The 11,040-nt window shown below is 42.2% G+C and overlaps 1 protein-coding gene across 1 annotated transcript in view; it reads right to left on the minus strand.

The window, feature by feature from the left end:
• The window catches only part of RARB (retinoic acid receptor beta), a 595,561-nt gene extending 585,994 nt beyond the window's left edge, over nt 1-9,567 (minus strand). The window contains exon 1 of the mRNA XM_059882386.1: nt 9,515-9,567. The gene's annotated coding sequence lies outside the window, so the exon portion shown is untranslated. The remainder of the gene's footprint in view (nt 1-9,514) is intronic.
• Between the last annotated feature and the right edge of the window lie 1,473 nt (nt 9,568-11,040).

Here is an 11,040-nt window from a genome sequence, read left to right on the forward strand (position 1 = left end):
TTCAGTTAAGTGTGTATTGAATTGAATTAGAAATGTGTCTTTAAGTCTATTCAGTGAAGACAAACATCTCTTGTAGTCACTGTTAAGGGTTAAATGTGTCCCTGCCCCTCACCCACACAGAAAAGAAGCTATATTGAAGTCTTAATTCCTGAATGTGACCTTATTTGGAAATAGGGTCACGGCAGATGCAATTAGTGAAGGTCACGGTGGAGTAGGATGGGCCCTAATCCAATATGCCTGGAGTCCGGCAGAAGCCCTGTGAAGACAGAGACTGGGCAGGAGGCCGGATGCCGGTCAAGGCAGAGACTGGACTCGGGGAGCTGCAAGCCAGGAATGGCAAAGATTGCCGGCAAAGGACCGGAAGCCAGGGGGAGGCAGGGGAGAGGTCTTCCCTCCAGGTTTCAGCACAGCCCTGCGGACCTCCTGGTTTAGATGTCTGGCCTCCAGAACGGTGAGGTGACATGTTCCCCTTGTTTGTGAAACTTCATTACAGCAGCTCTAGAAAGAAGACTGAAGTCACACCTCTGCCTCCCTGACACGTTCAGATCAGTAACTGGGCGGCATGAACCTCACCACCACAAAACACACTATGTCTTGTGTAACTCAGTATTCACACGAAGAATGTGTGCGTGTGTACGCGTGTGTGGGCTCAGTGGCTTGAATAGTGTCTGCCTCTTTGCAAACCTATGGACTGTAGCCTGCCAGGCTCCTCTGTCCATGGGATTCTCCAGGCAAGAATACTGGAGTGGGTTTCCATGCCCTCTCCAGGGGATCTTCCCAACCCACAGATAGAACCCGGGTCTCTGGCCGTGCAGTTGGATTCTTTATCCTCTGAGCTACCAGGGAGGCCACAGGAGACTTGGGGAGAGTTTCGAGGAAGACTTTAGAAGGGAGATTAGCCTAAGAAGTTTCCAGGATTCTCTTGATGCCCTAAGAACTCTATTCAATGTGAAACCATTCCTAGCTTGGATGGAAAGATGCAGCCAATAAATCTGGTACAAAATATACCAGTTAATTCAACAAAACGTCAAACTGTCTGAGAAAGCCCTTAGAAAAGCTTTATTTTCTGAGTCACCAGGGAACTGACCGATAGAAGGAAAGCTCATGAAAATGAGATTTTCTCTAACTTCTGCCTACAGTGAATAAATCAATGGTATTTTCAAGTTCCCTCAATACCAATGAGTTTGTCTCATAAGCAGGTAAGTATTTACAGATTCTTAAAAACACAACTCTCCAGTTTTTTTCTTTTTCTTCCCCTTCCGATTTCAGCCTAATTTCTTCTCTCCTGTCTCTCTACCATTTCTTTCCTTTTTCCCTCACCCTCCTTCTGCTATTCTTCGCTAAGCTATAGGAGGAAAAATTTGTCTTACAACTGCTATCTCCTACCTCTTAGCTTCTGAAAGCTTTGATGAGTGTGGGGGGTCTTCACTTTATTTTTTTAAGATTTAGTCTCCCTGCCCTGAACTGGATTTAGGGTAATTGTGTATCTACTTGAGGGCTGAATGCAATCTCTAGCCTTTTTCATAAAGTTTATGGCCCTGGTGCCCCTTTAAAAGTCTCCTGTGGCTGACTGATGGGCTCATTTCTGATACTAACTATAAAGGATTGGCCATCTTGAAGATCAGCCGCTCCTCCCCGGAGCATCTCAGCGGGGAAGGGCAGCCGCCTTACGGACAAGGCCCGTGTTATGGATGGTGCTTCCAGCCTCGAGCAGGTTCATCCTTCAGCAGTCCAGGCTCTGCCCTGCACCGAAGGACTGCTCCACGGGGCACGTGAGCTCAGCCACGTCCTTTAGCTAACAGGCGTCAGAGGACCGAGACATCATCAGCGGTGGGAGGGATAACGTGACAGCTAACACCCCAATTCCCAACTTGTGTTCATTTTCTCTTGGCGTCGTTAGTCTAAAGAGAGGTCGGCACACCCACAGAGCCTTCATCGTTCAAGAATTCGAGCCTTTTGATTTAATCTAATTTTTCTCAGATTTTACCCATTAAGAACGTGTTCTCAGTTTTCATGTCAATCTGCCTTTTCTCCTCAAGCTGTCTTTCAAAAATATCTTCGTGGGACAAACAGTGTGATGAGTGAGTCTCCCCTACTCCTACCACTTGTATGTTCTGGGTCAAAATGGCACTTGAATTCCCAGGGAAGCATAAAAATGGGAGAGGAGATGGCTGGAGGTGGGGAGAGAAGGTGGAAAGGAGAGTGAGTGAGACAGAGAGACAGGGAGGCAGAGAGAAGGAGGCAGGGAGAGGAGAGGGGAGAGAGAGAGCGCGGACTGGAGGCTGAGGAAGGCAGGAGAGGAGGGATTTTAGGAGGGTTACCATTTAAGTTTTAACTGAAGATTTAATTCCCTGCAGGAAGGGGAGTTAATTTGCCCTTGTTAAAAACCAAGATATGAAAGATGCCACCCAAGAGTGGTTGGTGACCACCGGGCAGCCTAGCAGGTATGATGAGCAGCCGAAGGGAGGAGTCAGAGACCAGTGCACACACAGGGGGTGGGGGGGATCACACGTGTGGGGAGAAAGGGTGATCCTCCATTCAAATATTCACTGAAGGTTTTACATGGCGGGCATGACACTGAGACTCGGATTATCAGAGCTCAAAGACAAGCTTTGGCTGTGAGATAGCCAACGCGCATAAGGAACCCACACTTTAAGCAATGGAAACACCAGCAGTATAACCAAACCATTACACCCAAACACTAAAAGTAACAAAAGGCATTTAGAGACACTGCCAGCACCGCGCACCCACCCCTGCCTGGTTTCCACATCACGAAACAGCAAGAACAGAAAGCCAAGACCAAAAAGTCAGCGTCACCAGTAACCTCCACGCTGCTAAATGCAGGGAGTATCTCTCAGACCTTATTGTAAGCAAATACCACCTGACCCAATGGACTGTTTCCTCCATCTCGGAACGTTCCCTTCTTGGGTTTTACCGCATACCGCATTCTGTGGTTTTCCAACTACTTCTCTGTTTCTTTCACTGTTTTGCAAGGTCATCTCGTCTTGGCAACCGTAAAGTGTGGTGATTTCTCCAAGGTTTGGTCCTGTGCTTACTCTCCTTGGGACTCTCTGAGGCAGCTCTGTCTTCAGCGACCGCCCGTGTACCGATAACTCTCCGATGAGCCTCCAGGCAGACTTCTCCCTCCGTACCTGCTGTGGGATGCTCTCCCAGGTGCTGAGGGTTAGCTGCACCCTTTTCTGGGCACTTCCTTAGTAACCCTGTGCTTTCCTGTATCTGCCAGTTAGAACCTGTGTGATATTCAGCTGTGTGTCTTCAGTGTTTGGCAAGGTGTTTGGCACGTGGTCAGGGCTTGCGGTTTGTTCAGCTGTGGACTGGAATTCGGGGCAGGGCTTGGGGGCAGAAGGCATGGCATCACTGCACATACTGGGGCGCGGCTGGGTGAGTCTGCTTTGGCAGATGAGCCAAGATAGTTGACTATGAGAACAACTTTTCAGATGATAATGCCTTCATGATTGTAATTATGTAAGCTTATGTAAGAAGACAGAAAGTATACATGGGATTTAACATGGATGATTTCTATTTTGTCTGTTACTTTTGTATTATCAGAGTTGTCTACAATGCATATAAACAATTTTATAGTTTTTTACATTTAATTTTTTCTGACGTCTGCTCTATGTATTGATAGGCTGAAAAAGAAAAGCCTGTGTGTGTTAGACACACAGACAAAGAGTTAGGTAGTGAAATGAAAAAGAGGAATGTGAATTCCTACCAGAAATTCTAGGAGTTGGAATCCCAGGAGTTAGAACTCTTTTTCGTTCAGTAAAAGTATTACCCAAATTCTTCACTAAGTAGCCCAAATTGCCTTTGTTGCTAAGTGACTTTTAGGGAGAAAAAGGGCAAAGAGAAATTATTTACTCAAATGGCCTGTCACTCCTGATTTTCAAGAATTAAACACAAACAAGTATTTTTAGATAATAAATTTGATAGTAACATATGCTCTCTGGAATTATAACTCAGACTACAGTCTTTACTGATGAGATCTAGACACTGACATCCTAGTCAAGCCATCCAAGCCATCAAAATAAGCAGCGCCTTATGAAAATGAAAATTGAATATTACGTTGGAGAAATTGAAAGCATGTTTTATCAAAGGCAATTTGTCTGTTATCTGACAGCCTTGGAAAACAATGGGAAAATTACATCTCTCACATTAAAATGAAAAGGCAGCAGCTTCTTTCAACATTACAGTAATAAAGGATCCTTGGGTCATTTAAAAAAAAACAACAACTGTTTATTCTATATGCAGGCACCATCTGATTTCTTTCTTGTGTTCTCCTGGAAGGTGGGGGGTGGGAAGAGCCTGTTTCTGAACTAGTTAATGGATCAGAGAAGAAAGGACTGCCAATTTCTTCCTTTTAAAAAATTATTCCTTTATTGGTAAAAAAAAAAAAAGTGATTCTTTTTTTTAAATCAGGGTAGATTTTATTTATTTATTTTAAACTTTTAATTTTGCACTGGAATATAGCTGATCAATAATGTTGTGATAGTTTCTGGTGAACAATAAAGGGACTCAGTCATACGTATACACGTATCCCTTCTCCCCCAAAAAGCCCTCCCATCCAAATTGCCGCATAAGAGCTCCCTGTGCTAGACAGTAGGCCCTCATCGGTCATTCATTTCAAATACAGCAGAGCCAGTGGGTCTTGATGCCTCCCCACCCTGCGTGTTTGGTCCCTGTGAGCTGCATCCCTGCAGGGAGCCCGCATCTTAGGTTCTCAGTGAGGGTGTGTGTGTCAGTCGCTCAGTCGTGCCCGACTCTTTGCAACCCCGTGGACTGTAGCCCGCCAGGCTCCTCTGTCCATGGGATTCTCCAGGCAAGAATACTGGAGTGAGTGGCCGTTTCCTCCTCCAGGGAATCCTCCAGACCCAAGGATCAAGCCCATGTCTCTTACATTTTCTGCACTGCAGGTGGGTTCTTTACCACTAGCGCGGCCTGGGAAGCCCAAACTGAGGCTCCTCCAACTCAGAGACGCTGCCAAGTAGTGCCTGGCGAACATTCATCTGAGGGACTTTCAGTCTCTGCTCACTGTTCCAAGGACAGCAGCCTCGAGCTCCGTTCATGGTTCGGGCGGGACAATCGTGCTCATGTCTTTATCTTGGTTATGCTTTAAGTGATCAGGAGTATAACAGAAACTTTGAACCCAATATGTGCTCATGTAGTAGAAATATTCTATACTGCTCGAGTCAGTTGAATACTACTGACTACTACTTGTAGCCAAGGCCGCTTGCATACTGTGAAGATTTGCTTATTTTAGTGCAGCCGGTTAACATCATTTTCCGAATATTAAAATACATTCAGTTTTCTTTTCAAATGAACCATCTAGAGGAAAAGCATAGTTATTAACCCAATAACTAGTTCTTTAATGTCAATATTTCAGAGAGCTCAAATTTCGCTAAAGCACTCTATGATGTATGACAACCCACTTCAGTATTTTTGCCTGGAAAACCCTGTGTATAGAGGAGCCTGCTGGGCTACAAGTTCATGGGGTTGCAAAGAGTTGGATGCAACTGAGCAACTGAGCAAATGAACAGAGATGAAATTGATGTAAATTGAGTGAATCTTAGATTCCCTGCAAGGGTTTTAGTAACTAAAATAATTCTATAAAGACTTCAAAATAATATAAGCATGACTCTGGAAACTGGAGGAAAAGAAGTAACTCTAAAATGGTGCCTAAAATCAAGTGTTGAGTTCAGTTCAGTCACTCAGTCATGTCCAACTCTTTGTGACCCCATGGACTGCAGCACGCCAGGCCTCCCTGTCCATCACCAACTCCTGGAGTTTATTTAAACTCATGTCCATTGAGTTGGTGATGCCATCCAACCATCTCATCCTCTGTTGCCCCTTTCTCCTCCCACCTTCAGTCTTTCCCAATATCAGGGTCTTTTCAAATGAGTCCAGCTCTTCGCATCAGATGGCCAAAGCACTGGAGTTTCAGCTTCAGCATCACTCCTTCCACTGAATATTCAGGACTGTGTACCTAACCAATTTATGCTTTTCTTACATTCTTCAACTAAATTAACCTTATTGATTGTGACGCTTGACCACTACCTTTAACTCAGAGCTTCAGTGGATGAAACATTTGACTTCTTAGTTCTGGGAAGGCTGATCCATGTGTAATGGTTCTGCAATTCAATTTGTGGACCTTCCTTGGGGAAGAAACATGCAGAGCTCTGACACTCTCTAGCTTGTGGTCTCAGAAACTCAGTTTCCTGAAATACAATTTGGGAAAACAATGCTTTCTTCCAGTACAAGAAATCCTAATATTTAACGGTGTTAGTTCCCTTCTTAAAGGAAAGCCCCCATTTTAGGTTTGCACTGGGTAAAGTTACCTTCTTTGATAGATGCTACATTTTCCACCCTCTTGGAACAACCAGCTCCATGAGTCACAAATATACTGTAAGTACATTTCAGTGAACACTAAAAGCAGGACCCCTTTTTTCGGATAGCCTGCAACTGTATGTGGGAAAAAAAAAACTAAAAATAATGCCATTTTTGATTGCTGATGTCATAGACATTGGCAAGAATATTGAAGCTGTACATCAAAAAGATATTTTGGGGATAAGTCAGTGTAAGAATAAAATAGAGCTGTGGAGCTCTCGTGAAATTGAGAGATCTCTTTTGTATCAAAGTATATTTATGAGATAATATTTCAACAGAAATGGAGAAAAAATGGAAATCCATTGCCATTATATTACTATTGTGTTGAAATGGCAATCTTATAATGAAATCTAAAATTCCAGCTCTCATATCCTAAAGTGGATGCCTGCTTGCTTTAATCTTGGTTATCGTTATATTGCTAGAGCAATCACTGAAATTAGCTTTGGCAGTTACAAAAAGGCAAGATAGGTCTCCTCTTCCCTACTCCCTTTTCACAATCCCCACCCTCTAGCTCAAGGGTGCCCTTGACAACAAAAGTTCAAGAACACCCAACTGCAGCTGAGCACTTGCTCATCACATTTTTCGCTAACTGGGTCTTGTAAGTCACAGAGGCGTCACTCCCTGCGGTCCCGCTCACCCGGAGCACGCTCTCGAGGCCTCTTAGTTGGGTGGATTGAACAGAGTGGCCACTGCTTCTCTTATCTGGAAACCCTGTGCAAGGCTCCAACCTCGCAAGGGTCTTTGATTCTTTACTTGTAGAACTGTGTCTTCAACTAGGGGAGCTACAGATAGCTTTTAGCTCCAATATTTTACAACTATTATTGTCATTAAGTTTTTTCTTAAAATTTTGTTATATTCAGATTCCATGAGCATGAATTTTGCCTTGTTGGCAAGCAACTTGCTTTCTTTATGCATTATTTTTATTTAAGTCAGCACACTTTTTTGTGTATTTGTTTTTTACCTGAATGTGCTTAAGATGGGCAAGTTGGAATACTCCTATAAGCAATAAATCAGCTTCACTTATCTTAAATAGAAGTGTAAACGCCAAAAATTAAACAGGATGGCAACCCCCTCCTCCCCTCCGCCACCAAACCCAGCGTAACTGAGTCCTGGTCAGACGCTATGGCCTAAGGACAGCTCTGAGTCTCAGGACTAAGGTCTTTGCTAAAAAGAGTGAGAGAGATGGAATGCCATTACACAGCCATTCTTCCCAAGAGAATCAGACGTTTTAGAAGAGATGCGAAAGAAGAATACAATGATTTCCTCACTGTGGGATTTACTGAGTTAGGTCACTGTTGGGACCACAACTGGGGTAGACCCCACTGCTGGGAAAACGTCTCCGATTATTAAAAGGGTGTGCTACGTTTCAGACTCAGCTGCCCAACTAGGTTGGGAAAATTCTTCAATTGTCAAAATATCTTGACTATACTCACATACTTATCCTCAAAAATGAACATTGTATCAACATGAATGACATAACTAATTTTTCCCTAAATTGTATGCCATAGTTATTATTAGGAACACTTAATCAGTACAAAATCCTCTGTTCTCCAGAATATAAACTGCAACAATAAATTAACAGAATTATTCCAGTTTACTTCTAAATTTGAAAAAAATGAACTACTTCTGAGTTAAGAAAAAGCAACAACAATACTAAACAGAAGGAAAGTTATATTCAATCTTAAAGTATTCAACTGAATGAAACAATACCAGCAGAGAAAAAAACAAATTTATCAAGTCATAAAAAATACATTAATTCAAAATGAATTAGAACAAGCAATATAGTTATTTGGAACTGCTATAGAAATTCTGTCTTAAAATAACCAATTCAACTTACCCAATAGGTTCCCTTGAAGATAAATTAAAATATGATTATAATATGAGAAATTTATAGTTAAGTAGCATTACATTAATTCCTTATTTTTCCTAGTACACTCTAATATGTTTTTCTTTCCTATTCTTTGTACATACTTATCTTCCCAATAAAAAATAATGAATAATGAAGGAAATGATGGGCAAATGAAATTTTATTTTCACTATAATTAGATTTCCCCTCTAAAAAATCTTCCATCTCCTTAAATCACTATGAATTAAACTATAGTGTTTCCTTTATTGCAAAATTCCATGCGAAGCATGTTAATCCTTCCTCAGGAAATCTCAGGATCATTCTGGTATAGTCATGTTTACCCAAACTTCGCCAACAGTCTGAGAACACGGTTTCTAAAGGGATCTACATGGGACAAGACTTGGACAGGCTGAGACACCAGTAAATTTGGGCAATTTTTCCTTGCCCAAGTGCTTCACCTACATGAGTACAAAAGTCCTGCATTAATCCCCTCCCTGGGGGGAAGAGAACTTTCTCATGTACTAACCACTGAGTTACATAAATTCATTTAGTTTTCAAAATAACCCTACAATCTCGGCATTAGTAAACCTGCTTTACTCAAGAGGTCAAGGAGCCCACCTGGCTCGTCCGAGATCACATCTAATGGTGAACACTCAGAGTAGTTCCCTCCTCTCTACACGCAGGATATTCATCACGCTTCCTTCTCAACCATCACAGTTTTCTAAAATAACTTTTTTCTTTCTGTAGTGTAGGAGTTACAAAACTATAACCTGTAGCACAAACGTTTCTTGCTTCTTGTCTTTATAAATGAAGTTCTATTGGAACAAAGTCACACACATGTGTTCACGTAATGTCTGTGCCTGCTTTTTCAGCAGAACAGCGAAGCTGGGCAGTTGCGACAGAGGCTTGGGTCTAAAATGCTGAGCATGTGAGCTTTTCCAAAAAAGGTTTGCCAGCCTCTGCTCTACTGCATCTCCATGTTAGCTGAGAGAAAAGAAGACTATCTAGACAAGATATATGTAAACGAACAGTTTGTTGAATAATTTTTATACATAGTATAACACTGTTTTTTGAACAAATGTTAACATTTGCTTCTATGTATATATATAAAAATACTTGCGAAGTTCATATGCCAAATGGTGGTTATATTTGAGGCATCAGATTATTATAAGGAAACTTTCATGATGCTTTAAATATCTAAATTACTTCAATACTTAATAATTTACTAATTGCTTAGTTGAATTTATTTCTTCTTTCTTTACTCACCAGGTGCTGGTCCTCAGACAAGTCTCTTCATCTCTGCTGGACTCTGTTTTATCTGTAAAATGAGGAGCTGGGTTAGACAATCTTTCCAATTCCTTTTAATTCTAACACCCCACCACTGTATGTAGCACAGCCACTCAATTTCTTAGTATCATTTACTTTTAGTAACTACCAACCAGGGAAAGATGTCTACAGGGAGCCTACAAATTAAAATTTCTCCACTTGTCATTTTTATTAGGAATAATCTTCATAGATAACTCACTTTTCTATTGGTTCACTAGAATCTCTTACAGGAGAATAACCAGAGGAATTCTAAGATACCATCATATTTCTATCAGTTCAGTTCAGTCGCTCAGTCGTGTCTGACTCTTTGCGACCCCATGAATTGCAGCACGCCAGGCCTCCCTGTCCATCACCAACTCCCAGAGTTCACCCAGACTCATGTCCATCGAGTCAGTGATGCCATCCACCCATCTCATCCTCTGTCGTCCCCTTCTCCTCCTGCCCCCAATCCCTCCCAGCATCAGAGTCTTTTCCAATGAGTCAACTCTTCACATGAGGTGGCCAAAGTACTGGAGTTTCAGCTTCAGCATCATTCCTTCCAAAGAAATCCCAGGGCTGAACTCCTTTAGAATGGACTGGTTGGATCTCCTTGCAGTCCAAGGGACTCTCAAGAGTCTTCTCCAACACCACAGTTCAAAAGCATCAACTCTTTGGCGCTCAGCCTTCTTCACAGTCCAACTCTCACATCCATACATGACCACTGGAAAAACCATAGCCTTGACTAGACGGACCTTTGTTGGCAAAGTAATGTCTCTGCTTTTGAATATGCTATCTAGGTTGGTCATAACTTTCCTTCCAAGGAGTAAGCGTCTTTTAATTTCATGGCTGCAGTCACCATCTGTAGTGATTTTGGAGCCCAGAAAAATAAAGTCTGACACTGTTTCCACTGTTTCCCCATCTATTTCCCATGAAGTGATGGGACCGGATGCCATGATCTTTGTTTTCTGAATGTTGAGCTTTAAGCCAACTTTTTCACTCTCCACTTTCACTTTCATCAAGAGGCTTTTGAGTTCCTCTTCACTTTCTGCCATAAGGGTGGTGTCATCTGCATATCTGAGATTATTGATATTTCTCCTGGCACTCTTGATTCCAGCTTGTGCTTCTTCCAGTCCAGCAATTCTCATGATGTACTCTGCATATAAGTTAAGTAAACAGGGTGACAATATACAGCCTTGACGAACTCCTTTTCCTATTTGGAACCAGTCTGTTGTTCCATGTCCGGTTCTAACTGTTGCTTCCTGACCTGCATACAGGTTTCTCAAGAGGCAGGTCAGGTGGTCTGGTGTTCCCATCTCTTTCAGAATTTTCCACAGTTTATTGTGATCCACACAGTCAAAGGCTTTGGCATAGTCAATAAAGCAGAAATAGATGTTTTTCTGGAACTCTCTTGCTTTTTCCATGATCCAGCGGATGTTTGCAATTTGATCTCTGGTTCCTCTGCCTTTTCTAAATCCAGCTTGAACATC

Source organism: Bos taurus, chromosome 27 (genome assembly GCF_002263795.3).
Source record: "Bos taurus isolate L1 Dominette 01449 registration number 42190680 breed Hereford chromosome 27, ARS-UCD2.0, whole genome shotgun sequence".
NCBI classification, from domain to species: domain Eukaryota; kingdom Metazoa; phylum Chordata; class Mammalia; order Artiodactyla; family Bovidae; genus Bos; species Bos taurus.